Source organism: Bison bison, unplaced genomic scaffold (genome assembly GCF_000754665.1).
Source record: "Bison bison bison isolate TAMUID 2011002044 unplaced genomic scaffold, Bison_UMD1.0 scf7180017864158, whole genome shotgun sequence".
Classification (NCBI taxonomy): domain Eukaryota; kingdom Metazoa; phylum Chordata; class Mammalia; order Artiodactyla; family Bovidae; genus Bison; species Bison bison.
This window is the reverse complement of record NW_011494730.1, coordinates 4554232-4566237: the sequence shown is the minus strand read 5'-3', so window position 1 is coordinate 4566237 and position 12006 is coordinate 4554232. Positions and strand designations below refer to the sequence as shown.

The following is a 12006-nucleotide window of genomic DNA, read 5'->3' as shown; positions in this document are numbered from 1 at the left end:
ACAGACAGAGCAGGAGTCCAGCTAGCACCTGCTGCCGAAGCTGCAGTCCCAGGGCCATCTCCGCACAAACCAGAAGGTGCTCCGTCGCTGTGGGGCTGTGCCACCTATATTTGTTCGCATATCTTTATCTTATCATCAAGTCACTTAAGCAAAATGGCATGTCATTGGAAGGCAGCGTGCCCTCTGAACATTAATCATTACAGAATAACTCCATGCCTGTGTTTCATCACCTCTGATTTCACCCAGGGAACGGTTACCCGCTCCCCTTATCTTGGAAAAACTCTTCTGACCTGCTGCTCCCTCTAGGGAACATTCTAGTTCACTCTCTTGTTTTTCATCCAAGACCCAAAGCAAGGCTGTGCCTGTCCATTCCCTTGGTCACCTCCTACCTCTCTGCTAACCCTGTTCTCTGGAGCTGGACTGAACGCTGAGGAGTCACCTCTGCCCCAGTCCCCACCCAGAACCACTGTTGCATGTGACCTTATCTGAGAAAGCTTCAAACTCTTTCCCCCCATCATCAGTGAACACAGAGCACATCCAGGGAAACATATAACATTCCAAGAACAGCCTTCTCTCAGCAGGGAGGGCATGGTGGCTCTCTGGTTTGCTCCTGTTCCACACTGCACACCTCTTGCACTCCCCAGAGAGAGTCTGTCCGAACAGCTGCCCAAAATGGAAACTTCTGGAAGGATCCTTGAGGACAACTGCAGAAGGGCTGCTTGAGAATTCTTTCTCTGCCTCATGGAGTAGAACTTCCTGTTACCTAAACCATCAGTGAGCAAGGCAGCTCTTTGTAATGACAGTGGGGTTCGGAGGACGCCAGGCTCCAGGGCCTGCTGCACTTTGGACAGGAGAGACCGGCCCCATGCCTCCGTGCAGGCTCTGTGTAGGGACTGAAGTGTGCATTATTCTGGATCTTTATTACATCTTATAGTTTACGTTCAGGGCTTCCCAGATGGTGCAGTGGTAAAGAATCCTCCTACAAATGCAGGAAACACAGGAGACATGGACTCTATCCCCAGGTTGGGTTCGGAAGGTCCCTTGGAGTAGGAAATGGTAACTCACTCCGTTTTCTTGCCTGGTATAGCTCACAGACAGAGGAGCCTACACAAAACTATACAAGAAAAGTCTTAATCATCAGATAACCACAAAGGTGTGGTCACTCACCGAGAGCAAAACATCTTGCACTGTGAAGTCAAGCAGGTCTTAGGAAGAATCACTATAAACAAAGCTATTGGAGGTGATGGAATTCCAGCTGAGCGATTGCAAATCCTAAAATTGATGCTGCTAAAGTGCTGCACTCATTACACCAGTAAAATTTGGAAAACTCAGCAAGGGCCCCAGGACTGGAAAAGCTCAGTTTACACTCCAACCTCAAAGAAAGACAATGCCAAAGAATGTTCAAACTACTGCACAATCATGCTCATTTCACATGTTAGCAAGGCAATACTCAAAATCCTTCAACAATATGTGAATCGAAAACTTCCAGATGTACAAGCTGGATTTAGAAAAGGCAGAGGAACCAGAGATCAATTACCAACATCCACTTCATCATAGAAAAAGCAAGGGAATTCCTGAAAAAAATCTACTTCTGCTTCATGACTACTTGAAAGGCTTTGATTCTGTGGATCACAACAAACTGTGGAAAATTCTTAAAGAGATGGGAGTACCAGACCACATTACCTGCCTTCTGAGAAACCTGTATGTAGGTCTAGAAGCAACAGTTAGAACTGAACATGGAAGAACAGACTAGTTCAAAATTGGGAAATGATCATGTCAAAGCTGTATATTGTCATCCTCCTTACTTAATTTATATGCAGAGCACATCATGTGAAATGCCACACAGTTTGAATCACAAGCTGGAATCAAGATTGCCAGGGGAAATATCGACAACCTCAGATATGCAGATGATACCACACTCATGGCAGACAATGAAGAAGATGAAAGAGTCTCTTGATAAGAGTGAAAGAGGAGAGTGAAAAAGCTGGCTTAAAACTCAGCATTCAAAAATTAAGATCATGGCAAATAGATGGGGAGAAAGTGGAAACACTGATGGATTTTATTTTCTTGGGCTCCAAAATCACTGTGGATGGTGACTATAGCCGCAAAATTAAAAGACGCTTGCTCCTTGGAGGAAAAGCTATGACAAAACTAGACTGTGTATTAAAAAGCAGAGACATCACTTTGCCAACAAAAGTTGATACAGTCAAATATATGGTTTTTCCAGCAGTCATATATGGATGTGAATGTTGGACCATAAAGAAGCCTGAGCACTGAAGAGCTGATGCTTTCGAACTGTGGTGCTGGAGAAGACTGCATAGCCTCCCCTGGACAGCAAGGAAATCAAACCCGTCAATCCTAAGAGAAATCAATCCTGAATATTCCCTGGAAAGACTGCTGCTAAAACTGAAGCTCCAGTGCTTTGGCCACTTGATGAGAAGAACTGAGTCATTGAAAAAGATCTGCTGCTGGGAAAGACTTAGGGAAGAAGAAGAAGGGGAAGACAGAGGATGAGATGGTTGAATGGCATCACTGACTCCATGGACATGAGTTTGAGCAAACTCCAGGAGATAGTGAAGGACAAGGCAGCCTGCTGCTACAGTCCAAGGGGCTGCAAACAGTTGGACACAACTTGGCAACTGAGCAACAACAACAATAATTCAGGGTTAATATAAGCAGACTCTGACACTATGAGGAAAGCTGTAGCTCACACCATAGAAATGCAGGGTTGGTGACTGGGCTGCGGTAGGCGTGGTGATGTGCTCGGTCCCTTCCTGTTCTCAGTTCTCAGCATCCCTGTCACCACCTTCACTGTGCTCTTGGCTCAGTTTGACCTCCTCTCCGGCCCCCACCACTAGCCCTTGAGGACCTCAGTGGCCCATGCTGAGCACCCATCTGACACGCCATTCAACTCTGTGCATCCCCCCACTTTACTCCAGACCCCAACTCCTGGTCAGAAAACTTCTGGTCAGCATAGCTCCATCTCAAGAAACTTGGCTCAATTATTCCTTTCTCTGATCACAGAGAGCCCAACTTCCATCTCAGTTTTGTCTCCCTTCCACTCTATTTATTCAGCCTCTCTGAAACTTCTGCTTCCTTTTGGGGTTGAAGTCTCCAGTGACCACCCCTAATACCTTTCCAAGACAAGACCACAATGAAGTATCAGGACATTAAATGCAATTTGCCAGTTCTTTCCTCCTCCAATTGAACACCCTCAAGCAAAAAACCCATGATGGATGGATTCACAGCTCAAGTTCTTGGCTCCTACTTGATTGAGAAAACTGTATGACCACTACAACAGATGTTGTTGGAAAGGGCAATCATGGTCAAATCACCCCATTCCTTGTCAAACCTAATACGTACCTTCACCCCTGCCTGTCATTTGTCTCAAAGTCCATCACAAACCTACACTACACTCCTGGAGCACTTTAATTATGGATGTCGCCAAAGAGTGTGTGAAGGAGAATGAGAGGTAGAAATCTTTAGGAAGATCAGTAGCTAAGTAAGCACGTGGAAGTAGGCTGTTCTTTTTAAATATGTTCCACTTGGGAATTCCCTGTTGGTCTAGTGATTGGAACCATCCATTTCACTGCAAGGGCCTAGTTTGCAGTGTGGTGAAAAGTTTTTAAAATCTCTTTAATTAAAAGAATGTACTCCACTGGGAACACTGATTGAACAAAAGCAGCAGTACACACCTGAGATAAAGGTTTCTTGTTGGCACAGTTGATGCCCCCAATGAACACCATGTTGGGCATGATGGGCCGCGGGTAGTCCATCACAAAGTCTCCTCTGAACAGCCATACGGATCCAGAGGCAAGAATCTCCACCAGCGACACCTCTCTCTGAAGAAGCTCAGAGGCCATACGTTCATAAGGAGTGAAGGTAACCAGGCAAATGTACTTCAAGCCCAAAGGGTAGAGCATGTTCTTGACCCTTTGGAAGAATGTCATGCGGTCTGGATTCCTTGTTAATAACCGAGGAACATAAGAGAAAGGGTTTGGGCATGCTGTGCCCTCAACATCTAAGTCACAGGGAACTGAACGCAAGAAAAACACAGCAGGAATGGACAGGTACTTAGCCAGCACTGCTCCACAGGGGTGAACAGGGTCCGTTAAAACCACATCAAAGGAACTGGCATTCAGGTCTCTGATCAGGTCCTTGTTATACAATAGTGCCTCACAAGACCTTGCGAAGAGCAAAGTCACATTTTTCAAAGATGCCATAGTTTTCAGAAGCATTGTTAAAAAATGTGCTCTTTCAAAAAGCAGTTGTATATGAGTCTTACCAAGGAAATCAAACTCGTCCCGAGTGTACGGAACAGCGTAGGTTTTCGTGGTGAAAAAGTCCTCTGCCTTGATGTGCAGGTTCACCTCCGGAGCAACGACCACTGCCTGGTGACCTCTGGCGTGGAGCTCCCGCACAGCCTCCCGCATGCTGAGCCAGTGGCTGCCCTCCATGGGGACCACCAACACCTTCCCAGCCTCGGCCCATCGCCCGGCGCACAGACAGAGCAGGAGTCCAGCCAGCACCTGCCGCCGAAGCTGCAGTCCCAGGGCCATCTCCGCACAAACCAGAAGGTGCTCCGTCGCTGGTGGGGCTGTGCCACCTGTATTTGTTCCCTTTTCTTTATCTTATCATCAAGTCACTTAAGTAAAACGGCATGTCATTGGAAGGCAGCGTGCCCTCCGAACATTAATCATTACAGATTAAGACTATGCCTATGTTTCATCACCTCTGATTTCACCCAGGGAAAGATTACGCCCCGTTACTTTGGAAAATCTCCTCTGACTCTGCTGCTCCCTCTGGGGAGCATTCTAGTTCACTCTCTTGTTCTTCATCCAAGACCCAAAGCAAGGCTGTGTCTGCCCTATTCCCTTGGTCACCTCCTACCTGTCTGCTAACCCTGTTCTCTGGGGCTGGACTGAACGCTGAGGAGTCACCTCTGCCCCAGTCCCCACCCAGAACCTCTGCTGAATGTGACCTTATCTGAGAACTCTTTAAACTCTTTCACCCCAATTCATAGGTGAACTCAGAGCTAATCCAGGGAAATGTATTACGTTGCTAGGGCTGCTTTCTCAGCAGGGAGGGGATGGTGGCTCTCTGGTTCATTCCGGTTCCACACTCGACACCTCTTACGCTGCTCAGGAGAGAGTCTATTGGAGCAGCTGCCCGATATGGAAACATCTGGAAGGATCCTTGAGGACAACAGCAGAAGGGCTGCATGAGAATTCTTTATCACCCCATGGGATAGAACTTCCAGTTATCTAAATCATCAGTGGGCAAGGCAGCTCTTTGTAACGGCAGTGGGGCTCAGAGGGGACCTGGGCCCAGACCTTGCTCACCCTGGCAGGAGGAAGCTGGCCCCGTGCTTCCATGCGGGTTCTCTGAATCCTCTTCTGATGCAGAAGGTACCAGTCCTCCACTACTCTGGCTAGGGACTGAAGTGAATTAATCTGTACTGTTATTATATCTTATAGTTTATGTTCAGATTTTTCTCCAAGGTCAGTTACAGACCAAATCCTGAAAAGGACAGATTCCTCAGAAGAGAGTAGCTCCAGAATTTGTGAGACCCTTCTGAGGTGGGGCCTGTGCAATGATTGTGTCTCAGACCCATGAGGTGATCCTACTACAGAGACTGATGGTCACATGTGCTCAACAGAATGTGACATCTCCACGTCTAATCTGCCCTGGGGAAGATGGGGTAGGACTTTCTGGGCTGCCCAGCTTTCTCACTGAGCACCCTCTTCTGCATCCATGGCTTCTGCCATAAGGACATCCTGCCATGATCCACATGTCTGGCCAGGCTGACGTTTTCCTTTGGGAGAAAGCTTTCCCTCATTCAGAATCCACGTTGATAACAGATTTCATCACGGGGCAAATGCACGCAGGCCAGTGTGCCTCCTGTATCACACAGGCTGCCACCGTGCTGGGGGCATTTCCTTTAACCATCCTTGGAGGCTGTGGTCCAAGATCCTGGATCTCCAACAGCAACATCTCGGCTCTTTTTCTGGATCCTCTTTCTGTCCCAGCTATATTCCTGCATGTTTCCCCCAAGGCTCACTTTCTGACCTCCATTCCCAGCTTAAACCCTATCATACCTGTCAAGCAGATTACAGGGCACTTGTCAGCAAAACCAGAGCCAAGCACCAACTCCGTGGGGAATAGAAAAGGTCATCACTATGCCAGTCGCCAGGAGTGGAAGTCCAAACACCCCTGCCCACTGCATCTTGGTATCTGAATCACCAGGAAGAGCACAGCCAAGCACTGGATGGAAGAACACTTTCCTTACACAGAGCACGAGGAGCCCCAACACTGGGCATTGGTACCCACAACCAGCCAGTCTCCCCTGATGGCCGACACAGAGCAATTTGCCTACGTGCATCCCTTTTATGCCCAGTAGAAAGACCCTGCCCCCTCCCTGAGGAGGACAGTGTAACAGCAGGGTTGGCCAAGTTCCATAACATGCGTGCACTTCAAAGACAGAAGAGCAGTCATTGAACCTGAAACAGGGAAATACACTCTCACACAGTGTGATAAGCCTAGCATAGGCTGGTTGGCTCCTATTGAGGAAGAGTTCCAAGCCCAAGGCCCACTCTTACGCTGCCAAGTGAAGGCCAAAACACTACATGCATGGGAGTTCCCTGGTGGTCCAGCGGCTAATAATCTGCCTTGTAATGCAAAGGACATGGGTTCAATCCCTGATTGAGAAACTAACATCCCACGTACCATGGGGCAACCAACTTTGTGTACCACAGCGAAGATCCTGCCTGCCACAACTGAGACCTGATACAGCCAAAAACAAATAAATAAATTTAATAAATATTTTATTACTTACTTATAAATAACTTAATAATTTATAAATAAATAAAACTGCTTCCATGAGACTGCCTTTCCCAACACCAAGTTTTATGATTTTTTACATGAAGGCAAGCCACAGTTGGTGCTTTGATGGGCCCCACCTTCCCCTGCACAGAGGTACGAATAAGCAAGAAGCATTCTTGACAGTGAGAGAACTCTACACCATGGGACTTTCATGGAACTTGCAAGAGCAGGTCGCAGGGGACTGAAAACGGAGAGGGCTGTGTTCACCTCAAAGTGCCTGGAACAGGGTGACTTGGAACAACAAAAATGTACTGCCTCCCACTCTGGTATCAGAGTTGAAGGACATGCGCTCATCTTCTCCTGCGAGAACTCCAAAATTGCAACTCCCTGCTGAACAATCATCGACAGGAGAATGTTGGACCCCACAAAAAAAAAGGTACCCCACCTCCAAGGGCAAAGGAGAAGCCGCAATAAGATGTAGGAGGGGCAAAATCACATTTAGAATCAAACCCCATACCCACCAGAGATGCTCAGAGGACTCAAACAAAACCTCGTGTGCAACAGGATGCAGAGACCCCCAGAGACTGAGCCAGATCTGCCTTCGAGTGTTTGAGTGTCTCGTGCAGAGGCACGGGCCAGCAGTGGCCTGCCATGGGGACAGGCACTCTGGCTGCAGCAGACCTGGGTCACCCAGCATGTGGCATCAACCCTCTTGGAGGAAGTTGCCATTAGCTCCACCATAAAGCCACCGAGCAGACGACCCACAAGCTGCAGAACAATGATACCAAACAAAGTCTCGCACTGTTAAGAAAGCTCTAGGACCCACAACAGATTTCCCAACCTGGGATCTGGCAAAGGGATGAGGACCCCCAGGGAATTTGACTTTGAAGGCCAGTGGGAGACTGAGCCAGACTTGCCTGTGAGTGTCCAGGAGTCTCAGGTGGAAGCATGGGTTGACAGTTTGGCCTCAGGCCAAACAAGAGTGAGGGAATACAGCCCCACCCTTCAACAGAAATTGATTAAAGATTTACTGAGCTTAGCCCCGCCCATCGGAACAAGACCCAGTTTCCCCCATCAGTCTCTCACATCAAGAAACTTCCATAAGTCTTATCCTTATTCATCAGAGGGCAGACAGAATGAAAACCACAATCACAGAAAACTAACCAAACTGATCACATGGACCACAGCCTGTCTAACTCAATGAAACTGTGAGCCATGCCGTCTAGGGCCACCCAAGATGAACAGGTCATGGTGGAGAGGTCGGACAGAATGTGGTCCACTGGAGAAGGGAATGACAAACCACTTCAGTATTCTTGCCTTCAGAACCCCATGAACAGTATGAAAAGGCAAAAAGATAGGACACTGAAAGATGAACTCCCCAGGTTGGTAGGTGCCCAATATGCTACTGGAGAAGAGTGGAGAAATAACTCCAGAAAAATGAAGAAACGGAGCCAAAGCGAAAACAATACCCAGTTGTGGATGTGACTGGTGATAGAAGCAAGATCCAATGCTGTAAAGAGCAATATTGCATAGGAACCTGGAATGTTAAGTCCAGGAATCAAGGTAAATTGAAAGTGGTCAAACAGGAGATGGCAAGACTGAACATCAACACTTCAGGAATCAGCGAACTCAAATGGACTGGAATGGGTGAAATTAATTCAGATGACCATTATATCTACTATTGTTGGCAAGTATCCCTTAGAAGAAATGGAGTAGCCCTCATAGTCAACAAAAGAGTCTGAAATGCAGTACTTAGGTGAAATCTCAAAAACAACAGAATTATCTCTGTTCATTTCCAAGGCAAACTATTCAATATCACAGTAATTCAAGTCTATGCCCTGACCAGTAATGCTGAAGAAGCTGAAGTTGAATGGTTCTATGATGACCTACAACACCTTCTATAACTAATACCAAAAAAGATGTCCTTTTCATTATAGGGGACTGGAATGCAGAAGTAAGAAGTCAAAAGATACCTGGAGAAACAGGCAAGTTTGGCCTTGGAGTACAGAATGAAGCAGGGAAAAGGCTAACAGAGTTTTGCCAAGAGAATGCACTGGTCATAGCAAACACCCTCTTCCAACAACATAAGAGAAGACTCTACACATGGACATCACTAGGTGGCCAACACCAAAATCAGATTGATTACACTCTTTGCAGCCAAAAGTGGAGAAGCTCTATACAGTCAGCAAAAACAAGATCAGGATCTGACTGTGTCTCAGATCATGAACTCCTTATTGCCAAATTCAGACTGAAATTGAAGAAAGTAGGGAAAACCACTAGAGTATTCAGGTATGACTTAAATCAAATCCCTTATGATCATACAGTGGAAGTGACAAATAGATTCAAGGGATTAGATCTGATAGACAGAGTGCCTGAAGAACTATGGACAGAGGTTCATGACATTGTGCAGGAGGCAGTGAACAAGACCATCCCCAAGAAAAAGGAATGCAAAAAGGCAAAATGGTTGTCCGAAGAGGCCTTACAAGTTAAACTGAGAAAAGAAGAGAAGCAGAAGGCAAAGGTGAAAAGGAAAGATATACCCATGTGAATGCAGAGTTCCAAAGAACAGCGAGGAGAGATAAGAAAGCCTTCCTCAATGATGAATTCAAAGAAACAGGAAAACAATAGAATGGGAAAGACTAGAGATCTCTTCAAGAAAATTAGAGATACAAAGGGAACATTTCATGCAAAGATGGGCACAATAAAGGACAGAAATGGTATGGACCTAACAGAAGCAGAAGATATTAAGTAGAGGTGGCAACATACACAGAAGAACTATACAAAAAGGATCTTCATGACCCAGATAACAAGAATGGTGTGATCACTCACCCAGAGCCAGACAGTATGGAGTCCAAAGTCAAGTGGGCCTTAGGAAGCATCACTACAAACAAAGCTAGTGGAAGTTATGGAATTCCAGTTGAGCTATTTCAAATCCTAAAAGTTGATGCTGTGAAAGTGCTGCACTCAATATGCCAGCAAATTTGGAAAACTCAGCAGTGGCCACAGGACTGGAAAAGGTCAGTTTTCATTCCAATCCCTAAGAAAGGCAATGCCAAAGAATATTCAAACTACCACACAATTGCACTCATCTCACACACTAGCAAAGTAATGCTCAAAATTCTCGAAGCCAGGCTTTAACAATATGCCAACCGAAAACTTCCAGGTGTTCAAGTTAGATTTAGAAAAGACAGAGGAACCAGAGATAAAATTGCCAACATCTGTTGGATCATAGAAAAAACAAGAGAGTTCCAAAAAACATCTACTTCTGCTTTATTGACTATGCCAAAGCCTTTGACTATGTGGATCATAATAAACTGTGGGAAATTCTCAAAGAAATGGGAATACCAGACCTGACCTACCTCCTGATAAATCTGTATGCAGGTCAAGAAGGAACTGTTAGAACTGGACATGGAACAATGGATTGGTTCCAAATAGGGAAAGGAGTATGTCAAGGCTGTATATTGTCACCCTGCTTATTTAACTTATATGCAGAGTACATCATGAGAAACATTGGGCTGGAAGAAGCACAAGCTGGAATCAAGATTTCCAGGAGAAATATAAATAGCCTCAGATTTGCAGACAACACCACCCTTACAGAAGAAACCGAAGAGGAACTAAAGAGCCTCTTGATGAAAGTGAAAGAGGAGAGTGAAAAAGTTGGCCTAAAACTCATCATTCAAAAAACTAAGATCATGGCATCCGGTCCCATCACTTCATGGCAAATAGATGGGGAAACAGTGGAAACAGTGACAGACTTTATTTCTTGGCCTCCAAAATCACTGTAGATGGTGACTGCAGCCGTGAAATTTAAAGATGCTTGCTCCTTGGAAGAAAAGCCATGACCAACCTAGACAGCATATTAAAAAGCAGAGACATTAGTTTGCCGCCAAAGGTCCATCTAGTCAAAGCTATGTTTCTTCGAGTAGTCATATACGGATGTGAGAGCTGGACAATAAAGAAAGCTGAGTGCCAAAGAATTGATGCTTTTGAACTGTGGTGTTGGAGAAGATTCTTGAGAGTCCCTTGGACATTAAGAAGATCCAACCAGTCCATCCTAAAGAAAACCAGTCCTGAATATTCATTGGAACGACTGATGCTGAAGTTGAAGCTCCAATACTTTGGCCACCTGATGTGAAGAACTGATTTATTGAAAAAGAACCTGATGCTGGGAAAGATTGAAGACAGGAGGAGAAGGGGATGGCAGAGGATGAGATGGTTGGATGGCATCACTGACTCAACGGACATGAGTTTGAGCAAGCTCTGGGAGTTGGTGATGGACAGGGAAGCCTGGTGTGCTGCAGTTCTTGGGGTCAAAAAGAGTCAGACATGACTGAGCGACTGAAGGGCACAGTCCAAATCAAGGTGTCGCAGGGCCACTCTCCCTCCGAAGGCTCTGAAGGGGAACCTCTCCTCGCTTCTTCCGACTGTGGTGTCTGCCTGCAGCTTTGGTCCTCCATGGCTTATAGATGCATCACTCTTTGCCCATCTTCCCCCGTGTGTCTTTACATTGTCTGCCTTCTGTGCATGTCTGTTGCTGTGACTGAGTCTCTTTTTATAAAGACAGCAGTTGCACTGAGGACTTTCCTGGTGGCTCAGAGGTAAAGAATCTGCCTGCCAATGCAGGAGACCTGGGTTCAATCCCTGAGTTGGGAAGATCCCCCTGGAGGAGGAAATGGCAACTCACTCCAGTATTCCTGCCTGGAGAATTCCATGGACAGAGGAGCCTGGCGAACTTCAGTCCGTGAGGTCAAAAATGAGTCAGACACAGCTTAGTGACTCAACAACAACAGCAAGTCATACCTCAGTTAACTTGACTACCTCTGTCAAGACACTGTATCCAAATACACTCACATTCAGAGGTGTTGAGTGTTAGGATCATCACATTTTTAAAAAAATTATTATATATATATTTTTGGCTATCCTGGACATATTTTTGGACTGTAGCACACCAGACTCCTCTATGCATGGAATTCTTTAGGCAAGAATACTGGAGTGGGTTGCCGTGTCCTTTTAGGGATCTTCCTGATCCAAGGATAAAAAAATTATTCATTTATTTATTTTTGGCTGTCCTGGGTCTTAGTTGCTACATGCAGGCTTTCTCTAGTTGTGGTGGGTGGGCGGGGCCTCCCCGGGTGGGCGGGGCCTCCCCTTCCCTGCCGCACGGGCGTCTCCTCGCGGTGGGCT

The 12006-nt window shown here is 46.2% G+C and overlaps 1 protein-coding gene and 1 pseudogene across 1 annotated transcript in view; both read right to left on the bottom strand.

The window, feature by feature from the left end:
* Positions 1-12006, bottom strand: part of LOC104989533 (UDP-glucuronosyltransferase 1-1-like) — a 129344-nt gene that overhangs the window by 92972 nt on the left and 24366 nt on the right. The gene's annotated exons all lie outside the window — the stretch shown is intronic.
* Positions 2647-5247, bottom strand: LOC104989539 (annotated as a pseudogene).